Source organism: Aptenodytes forsteri, unplaced genomic scaffold (genome assembly GCF_000699145.1).
Source record: "Aptenodytes forsteri isolate BGI_AS27 unplaced genomic scaffold, ASM69914v1 Scaffold317, whole genome shotgun sequence".
Classification (NCBI taxonomy): Eukaryota; Metazoa; Chordata; class Aves; order Sphenisciformes; family Spheniscidae; genus Aptenodytes; species Aptenodytes forsteri.
The window spans coordinates 827,011-837,303 of NW_008794415.1; positions in this window are offsets into that span (position 1 = coordinate 827,011).

The window sequence follows — 10,293 nt, forward strand, 5'->3', positions numbered from 1 at the left end:
ACAGGGCGGGGGGGGGCGAGAAACACAGCCCCGACAGGGACGCGGGGGTGTATCGCTGTCGCCGTGGATTTTAAACAGAAATATTTTTGTGCAGCACCGCAGCCGGCTTGACATGGCAGCTCCCGTTGGCAGGACCAGCTGGAACTGGGAGGGCGGGAGCATTTACGGACCTGTAATCCGTGGATTAAAGCTCCCTAAGTACGCACGGACACGATGGACTATAATGGTGCCTTTGAAGCATTTAAGGTCCACCGTGTCAATAATCTGTGGATTAACCGGCCGCCTCTTGCAATTCCAATTCAACCCGCGATCTTCCTCTGCTGGGAGTTTTAGCAAAGCAAATCACAGTAGCGTGGGGAGAAAATCCAACTATGTAAAAACAAGAAGGTATGAAGAAATAAGGGTACGTCTCCACCAAATCTTAATGAACCACAGTGGCAACAAACTACAACTTAGGGGAGAGGTTAACTCCGAAGGGGTAAGATTGTAAAATGTGGAGCTGTCTCAAATTAGACATGTTGAAAAGCAAACATACTCAAGGAGATATGGTATCAAAAATCAAATTTTACATGGACTATTTTGTTTCTAAACTGAGCCTTATTTGTTTTTCCACTTTTAGTGGAAACAGATTAAACTCTGATTACATCGAAATCGCCATCCTGGAGCTGGTGGTAGCTGGATGCTTCAAAAACCAGCTGAGCCAGGAGGTGCCATTTGGGACACTTGAGGAAATGCCTCGTAGTTTTTCTTTTTTTAATCAGAGACCACATACCAGCGCTTCTCTCCTTCACCGCCATCTCGACCCATGCGACTCAGCGGTGAGTCTCAAAACCAAACAAACAGCGGGTCCCCAGCGACCTCTGTTAGAATGCTCAGTTGTTCTCTCATACCTCTCCTTGCGAGGGGATGGCAGCGGCACGGGAAGAAGCGATGTGCTGGAGCGCTGGGTGGCAGCCAGCTGGCGGCTCGCCCCCCGCCCCGTGCCGAGCTCCGCTTCCCTTGGCCGCTCCGGCAGGGGCTGGCCTGTGTCCTTACCGTCGTACTTGCTCATCCTCCCAAGCCGGTACAAAATCCCCAGGCGGCTGGACGTCGCTCAGGGAGAGGGCAAGCGCCACGGGACGGGTGACTGGTACCAGCTCTTCCAGAGGAAAACCTCATGTCAGGCGCCCAACTCAGAGAAGGGGAATTTCTTCCATGGTCTCAGCAGGGTTTGAGCCCCAGTAGGAGAAATAAGATAAGGCAGAGAAATCTTAGTTTGCGTAACTCCGGGCCATTTAAGATAACCAACCCTGAATGCTACGCAGCTTTACCACAAATCTTTCATCGCAAGATCTGGAGGTGTTTTATAACAGAGAGTAATTATTATCCCCTTGTTACAAGCAATAAAAGTGGGGCAGTGACTTTCCTTGTTCAAGGAAATCCCAATATAATCCCTTCCTTTAATCATAAAACAATAGCTACTTTCCTCGGCCAAGTCATTCTGCCTTCAGCACAGCTCTCTGAGCGTATGTTACTGTCTCTCCGTAATGAATTTCAGCAAGGGGATTGGCGGGGAGAAACACATACGAACAATTACAAATTACAACCAACACAAGCACGTTGGTATTTGGTACGGAGTTTCCCACTGTTTCTCTGGAATACTTCTGAATGACATTATGAGCAAGAGCCCTTGCCAAAACCCATGAGGGAGAGGGATGACTGAAGTGTCAGGGTATGATAAAGGGCAGGAGCAGAACCGGGGTCCGTGCATCCTGCCGTCGCATCCTCAAACCGTGGGGGCTTGCGGCTGGAGGTCAGAAAGACCTTTGGAAAGCGCTAAAACATAAAACCAAAGTCATTAACTGCATTAACTACCGAAGGAGTTAAAGTTGCTCGCGCTGTTCCTAGCTGCCATTCCTGGCAGCTGCCCGTGGCCAACAAGGTGTTTGTTAAAGGGGAGAAAATAAGGGGCTCGCGCAGGGCAGGGAGAGGGGGGAGAGGCAGTGACAGGCAAAGAAGGGCTGCGGGTCACCGGCGCGACTTGCAGGGCAGGAGCAGGGGGAAGCCGAGCCTCCGGCGGCTCCAGCAACAACCGGAGCGCTCGCGTTTTGTGGAGAGCTGTGCCGTGAGCACACTGGAATTGCTTATGCGCTTCTTCCCTTCTACTTTTTGGTGGATGATTAAAAAAGGGAAAATTGCTGACTACTTTGAAACCCTTTTAAGTGCACAGAGGCCGATTCCCTCAGCTTCCATCGGACGCGCGGTTTTCTTCAGCGTCAGGAACACCACCACACGTACATAGGATTACAAACCACAGCCAGCCCAAGTACATTAGCATTCACGCCCGCTTCCCTACCTCTACACGCACGGTTTTCCTGCAACGGCTACTCAGAGATTCTCATTTGCAATTTTACCGTATCTTCCTTTCTACTGCCTAGGGTTTCTCAGAGCTTCCAGGCTAACCGGTAACGACCAGTAATGCCTGCAATAGCACGGACAGTAACAGCAGCAGCTCTCCAGAAAGCCCTCTGGCAGCTGGAAGAGCGAAGCCGGACAGCAGCTCCAGTAACAACCCCTCTTACGGTGCTCGTGCCCAAGAGGCGATTCTCCGACCCCCGGGGAGGCGACTGCATCCCTGCGCTGCCGCCAGGACGGTGTCCTGCAGTGGTCTGCAGGGGTGGTGGATATCTCGGAGCAAAGACACAGCAACGGGAACTCAAATAGAAACTGTAGCAGGCGTCTGGCACCAAATGCAACTGTAAGGTTGGATTCTAGGTTTTTCCAATCCAGGAACACTCGTAGTTAACTAGATGTGGGACAAGGAGAAAATACAATTTATATGAACGGGGGGAAAAAAGTTATCTGTATTTTATTCTGTTCTTTCCTATATGTTTTCAATCTTATCCCTGTGTTGCTTTTGGTTACACCTGAATCATGTAATCCAGATCCCCAGCTGACTTCAAAGAAACTATGACTTTTTCTACCGAATCGAGAGTCTAGCCCATATTACTTGTGACCACAGTAATACATGTTATGCTGATAGGGGAACCCCCAAAATTTCCAATTCCTTAATTATCATCCAAATTTTTCTGACTGAACTTACTGTCCAAAATTGGATTCAGTTTTAATATTATCTGCCTTCAGCTTTAAAGGCATGCAAAGGAAATCTTAGGCCCTAGAAGTCCTTAATGAACCCTTAAGGTGCTCTCTCATAATGATTTGTTACGTATCACGGTAATTCACAGATGCTGTGTCTCATTTTCCCGAGTTGGAAAAGGGTTGCTGAAATATGTAAACATTTGTCAAGTGTTTGAAAATGGAAAGTATCAAATGTAGTGCGAAAGATATTGATATTTACATATTTCTACCAGCGTGCTCAGCGTTAGAGCTGGCAGACCTCAGCCACAGTTACAGCAGCAAAGACTTTCCAAGACCCAGGCGGATCCCCACCGTCCCTAGAAAGCTGCACACACAATTTCTTAGCCACACCGTTAGCTGTGGTGACTTCCTCAGAGGCTGCGGTGGCTGAGAGCACAGGGTGGCCCATCGCAAGTGAACCACGTCACAGGGAGGACTCGCCACTTCTCCTGTGTGTCATTCAGAAGATTACCTCTTTCCCATGCTCGCTTCTATACGCTACGTGGGTAGGGACGAGAAAAAGCAGGAATGCTCACGCTGGCTAAATTTTGCCTACCAGCATTTATTTCCTTAGCATCCTGCTTTAAAAAAGACACAGATTCCTAGAGAGGGCAACTCAGTAAATTGGTGAAAATTGTTAGCGAAGGACGTTAGCTGCTCCGAATTTCTCGACGCAGCTACCTGCGGTGCCTGACACTTCCCACCGCCTCCAGAGAAAATCCGAACTTCTGCTTCCCCCAACGGCCCGACCTTTGCACGGAGAGCTAGGGGAGATTCATCCTGCCCAGACCCGCGCGTGGAGGCTCCGGCCCCCATTTCCTAATCCTCCCACTAGTCACTGGGACAAATTGCATCAGCGAGCGCGCCCGATGTTCATGAGGGAGCGGGGACCCTCGCAGGAGGAGAGCGCCCGTATGGTGTGGGCTGGCTCCCAAGGTTACCCAAGGCTGTTGCAGCTGCTGAGAAGCAGAGGAAAGATTCGGGACAAGCGTGGCCAGGCGCTGGAGGAGCTACGGACCCACGCAGCCCGCATGCCTGCCCTGAGCCGCTCAGCGGGCGCTGCGGGGCACCGCTCACCCAGCATCACTGAACGTCTCCAGGGCTAAGGAGCCATGCGATGGAGAAAGGATTCGCCTCCAAAGGGCAAAACGGTACGTGCCCAGAGAGACGGTGAAGCACGGCCACGGAGATTGCTGCCAGAGGTGGGCCTACGGTCAGAGCTGACACACGCAACTGTCTGAAGAGGTTACAAGACACCGCGAGTGCAACCACAGCTCGCCAGCCACCAGCCCATCATACCAACGCAGGGTAGGAGCGTGTTTGGGAGCTGCCAGTCTTCGGGGTGGCTTTCTAACACTTTTGGGGTTTTCCAAGCGGTGGACTTCTGCATGACCAAGCTGTGAAATGACGTTTCCCGAGTGTGAAACGATGGGCGCTCTGAAGGGACGTGCCGCAAGAGTTTCAAACCTGCCAGGGTCAAATGCAGAGCTGTGATAAGGGATCTCAAAAATCAGCTTATCAAAAGGGTCCGTTTCAGCTCCACTCTACTGCTGGGCCAGTGTTTATTTGTCCAGGCTGGCAGGCGAAAGGTTAGTCCTTTAGTTACTGCGAACAAAAGCGGAGGGAACACATACGGGCGGATAGGTCAGACTGTCATGGGTGAGCGAACATCCAAACAACCCCAAAACCTTCAGGCCTTCTTATGGTAACCATACATCCTCGGTTGACAGCAGGGAAAAGAAGGGAAAAGAAGGGAAAAGAAGGGAAAAGAAGGGAAAAGAAGGGAAAAGAAGGGAAAAGAAGGCAATTTCTGCATTCAGAGATGGCTGACAGGCGTGCCAAGGGCATTTCCTTTCCCAAAGGGGGAAGACGTGGTGAGAGCTGTGGCGTGGGACCCAGCGCTGCCTTCTGGGGGTGTCCCTTCGCTAGCAACTGGAAATGGCTGCGAGATCCTTGGATGAAAGTTACTGCTAAAGGACAAAGTGTCATTTCAACATCACCGTTAATATTGCATTGCAAAAGCCAAAAAGCTGTAAATTCAAAAAAAGTATCTGTTCTTTGGTCCCTCAAGGCATTTCAGCAGGCCCAAGAGGTTTGGGCTGGAGCCAGGCGGGGGGCTCTGCCCGCGGGGACGATGCCTCCGGGTCCCGCTTGGCTCCCCACATGCACATTTCGCCGAGGGCCACGAGTCGGGGTCCGCACAGTCCCCGGCTGAACAAAACCACGCCGAGCCCGCAGTGCCGAGTGGGGATGGCCATGAACCCAGTGAGCAAACGGTTGAGCCAGAAGCGTGTTTTGGCCTGCTGGAAGTACGTCTCGCTGACGTGTATGAATTTTGCATTTTCTAGTGAAAGCCCTAATTGCCTGGATTTTCTTATAAACGCTTTGCAACTGCTTTTTCTTAAACGAGTGGGAATTGGAACGCGCTCTGTAAGTTAACATGGCGTATTTCTTTCCCTGAGCCTGCCGCCCTGCTATCACACGCTTGCAAGAGATGTCTTATACTCTCGCTTTGAAATACCTGCTTAATTCAAATGTTAATTTAAGTTAGACTTGTTCACGTGACGTGAAAGGGTCTTAAAACCTACTTATTTTTCCTGCTATGAATTTTTTTCAACTATTGTACTGTAACAGGATTATAAAAGTTTTAATTGACTGACATTAAATCTTCCCTGCAAAATTGTAACTTTAATACCCCCTAGGACTATTAGCTTTTTATTTATTATTTCTCATTACTGAAAGATCAGTTTGAGAGAGCCCCTGGGGTCTTCCCCAAATAAGGATAAGTTCCTATTAGTCCTACAAATCATACTCAAGTAAGTAATTCTTACCCAGGAGAAAAAGCCCACGGGGAATTAAATGCAGATTTAGCAGCCAAAAGAAGAGAAAGAATGGGAAGTAGAAACCCTTAACGCTGCTCACTGATGTTTTCCTTCGCATCCAGAGACCAGCTGGCAGCTCCGAGACACTTGGCTTTCCCGCACCATCATCATCCCGATCTGTAAACTGCTTAATTTGCATCAGGTTTCTGGATTTCAAAATGCTGAGACACATTTAGACAGTTTGACTATAAACAAATTGGCGGTAAATTTGCTGCACCTAAACAAAGTAGCGAGAGAGAGAGAGCGCGCGCACGCACTCATGTCTTCACGATATTCTGGTTGCTTTGTAAAAACCACCTACCCTGTTTAATAACCCCTGCAGACGTGTGCGAAGAACCTGCGATGCCGTCGTGCCTCCCGCCTCCCCACCAGCCTTTGCAGCAGGAGCGGCGGGCTGGGCTGCGCCCCTGCCGCTTTATTTTGGTACTGAGCAAGTTAAAAGTGCGAAAGATGAAAAGCAGCATTTTTCTCACACCCTAATAAAGTCTCAACCCCTTTAAAGTTACTTTTCCTTAAATAAAAAATTTTAAAAAAGAAAGAAATACGCTCAATTAGGCGAACAATGCTTTTCCCCTGTAAATCACAGGGGAAGTGTCGGCCTCGGTGGTGTGTCATGTTGTGAGCGTGTGAGGGTCACGCTGGAGGGGCACTCATATCCGGACCCGCGGAGGGGGGAATGAAGTAGGAAAGATAAATTATTGCCCTTTGTTTTTCAGATTTCCAGGTGCTCGCAGTAAGTACCCACTGCTTCTTATCTCAGCTGTCACGCAAGCCACAAACATCTCTCCAACTACCGAATTTAATCACCCTAAAACCAGAGCGGTCCCGATTCGGGCCAAAACCCGAACAACCCCGCGTGCTCTTGAGCAATCTGTGAGAAATGCTGAAAATGCTGCGGTTACCTGAGCGCTCACCCCTGCCCGGGTGGAAGGACACAGCCCGCCGAAAGATGCTCGGCGCAGGATTCGCCTGCATCGCTCTGTAACTCGGGTATATTTTCGTTTATCGAAGCAGTCATGGACTGGGGGCTGGGTTCTCAGACCGCTCGTGTTGCTGATTACTCAAACGGCATTTAAAACCCATCCTGTAAAACGTCCCCCAGAAGATCACACAACTGAAGTTACGGTGTCAGCTATCTCGCACATGAACTGAAAAAGACGACGCTTTGCCTGCTTCTGACGTGTCCCGTGCGACCGACGTGCTCCCCGGGGTGCAATCAAAGCCATCCACGCAGCCACGAGATTTTCGGCTGGTTCCTGTTACAGCTCTGTGTTAACATTTATCTTTCTCCCGTTCAGTGGGTGTCCTTGCATACCGCAAAGAAGAAAATTAATTCTGAAAGAACACACTTCTTTTTAATATTTACTCTCTCTGTCCCTCTGAATTTATTTCCAGCTTTAAGCACATTCTCCCGGAGTTATGATTTATTACCCTGACCTATTTCCCGATCTAAGGGCAAATACTTCCTCTCCTAATGACATCTTGTGAAAGTTTTCAAACATAACATCTCCTCAGCCTTCAAAGCTCCTTCCATCCATCCATAGGCATTAGCTTATTTGAGTCGTTTTCTCAGGCAGAAGCTATCCCTGTTTGATCTCACAAAGATTTTTGTTGTAGACGCAGCGTATTCTCAGTCACGATGTAAAACAAAGCGTGGGGAACGCAGCTTCTGTAGCCTGCCTTTTCTCCAAGGCAATGCTCCCTCACTGCACCGCTCGTTATTTAACAGAGCTCAAGCGGTACTTGCGTCCCTTCTCACTGGTCTTACCTAAGATACTCTCTTTCCTTTAATACAGTTCTGATTTATTCTCCTTTCTCTCCTGCCTGCACAGTCAGCGACACCAAAATACAGAGCTCAACAGCACCCGGTATCACACCGGGTTCTCCGTAAGCAAGGTAAACATTACTCTTATGGGCTGTCTGTACACTCTCATGCAAGCCTTATATTCCAAACACGTATTTCTTGATACATAATTAGCCAAGGCTATCATCCCCGACGCTGGCCATTCCCGCCAGGACGTGCACCCTTTTGTAAGGGCTTGCAGGCTTGTTTTCTTCCGTGAAGGAGGAGGCCCTTCACTCCTTCAGTCAGGTCTCCCCTTCTCCTCCGCGTTTTGTAATCAAACAGAAAAAGAAAGCAAAACCTCCCCCGTTATTTTAACTCTCACGAGTGGTTGAGCTGGTAGCCCAGAGCAGCTATATAGTCTTCCACGTTAATAACATCAGCCCCTTCGAATGCACTGAACGAGAAACGTGCAGTTTTCATTAGACTGCCCTTAATGCAGAAAACGTGCACGTTCGGCAAGGTCAAATGGAAACCCGCCATCTCTGGTGTGTCCATCGGTACAAATTAGTAAATCTGCCTCCTGTGAAAGCAAGCCGGGGACTGAAAAGATAAATACCCACTTCGTAAAACAAAATAAAACCAGCTCTAGAAAGATGCAAGACCCCGAAGGAGGACTGAAATAGCCCCTTGAAAATAGCGAAGTAATGGGCTTACAGTTTTATTATTCATATAAAGTTTAGTGACTTCAAAATGAATGCGAAGCCAAACAAGACTTGTTATCCCACTAAAATCTGTGCTGTAACTGAAGCCAGTACCCAGATGTTCTGTGGTAAAATCCGCCCCTTCGCTGCATAAAAGCACCACATACCCTGACGTACAGTCCTGGCTTGCCTTTATCCAAACCTACTTAGGTTCTGGGTTATTTTTCTAGCAATCTTTTAAACTGCCATGGGAAGCATAAAAGGTGGTCTCCTACAAAACCGTTTGGTACCAGCTTGAAATGTAACCATTTGCAGAAATAAATCAGGATTTCTTTTTAATAAACTGTTTATTACCAGCCTTTCAGAACATAAATTGTAGAAGAAAAAGCAGGGTCTGAGTTTAATAAACATCTCATCTTTTTATATATATTAAGGCAGAAGACCCTGGCACGCTTCAGAGCGAAACGTCCAGTGAACAGGCTCCATCCAGCCCTACCGAAGCCGCGGGACGGGGAGCGGAAGGCCATCGCGCGGCTGGAGGCTCGAAACCACGTTGCGCAGCCAAGGTGAGCCCCGGCTCCCCCGGCACCATTAACCCACCCATCACTAGCTTCAGCTCTCAGGGCACTTCCCAGGAAAGGGTTTATCCCTTCGTTTTCAGGGGACTTCTAAGGTGGACAAACCTTCTAAGGAGGACAAAGCGGACTTGAAGACGCCGTTTCTGCCCCTACACGCAGTTTTGGCGTACGAGCCGGGACGTTTCGGGGCAGCCCGGCCTCTCGCCGAGCCGGCCGGGAGCAGCGCAGCGCCGACGGAGGCCCAGGGCTCCAATGAGCGGGTCGTGGTGCAAGCGGAGCCACGGCACCGACCCTGCCCGCACCGCCACGTCCCCAGCCCAGCTCGCAGGAGGAGGAGAGGCGCGCTGGAAAAACCACGGCAGATGGGCTGGAGCTGCGTGCCGGGAGCTTTAAACGTCGGATGAACGCCGAGTATGTGGTGAAGGCATTTGAGCCGAACAGGGAAGGCAGCACAGGCGTTACGTGATTTTGAACAGCTTGCTTGACAGTTTGCACCATATTGTATTTATAAACATTGGGGAAACCTAAATGCTTTTCCTTGGTGTTTCCGAAGTAGTCATCCACAACAAAACAGGCGCGCAGGGCGATCCTGCGCAGCTCTGCCTCACCTCCGTGACAACCTTCTTCACGTTAAAAAAAGGGGGCCCGTATTAATCTCTGTGGGATCAGCATCCTACACGGCATTCAAATTCCCTCTCAAACTGCGCGTCTGAACACCAAACCCCGAACTCCCCCAGGGGGGCTGGGGCGTGAGGTAACCTGCCGGCCGATGACGCCAGCAGCACGTCACACGTGTGCCACCACCTGCCAGGTGTGGCTCGCGCCAGGGACCAGCGCCGCCACAGGCGCCGCGGAGCACGGCACGTCCCCGGGCGGGCGCAGGACACGGGCGTCATGTCGCCTCGCTGGCAGGGCTGCGGTGACACGCTGCAGTGCCCACCCTCCAGAGCAGAAAAATCAAGGGGTTTTCTGTCCAGGGCCACGCAGAGACAGGGACAGCGTGATGCACCCGCAGTCCTCATCACAGAAATGTGACAAGGCTGAAGGGATTTTTCAGACGTATTATAAAGCTCTTTCAAATTGAGGGGCTCGTTATCTGCTGACACAGAAAGTCCACAAGGAACAGGTATCGTTCGCCTCACAGCAGGATGAAACACAGGCACGGGACCCCAAATACATCCATACAGTACCCACATGTGATGCACTACTGCGCACTTCTGCTTCATCAC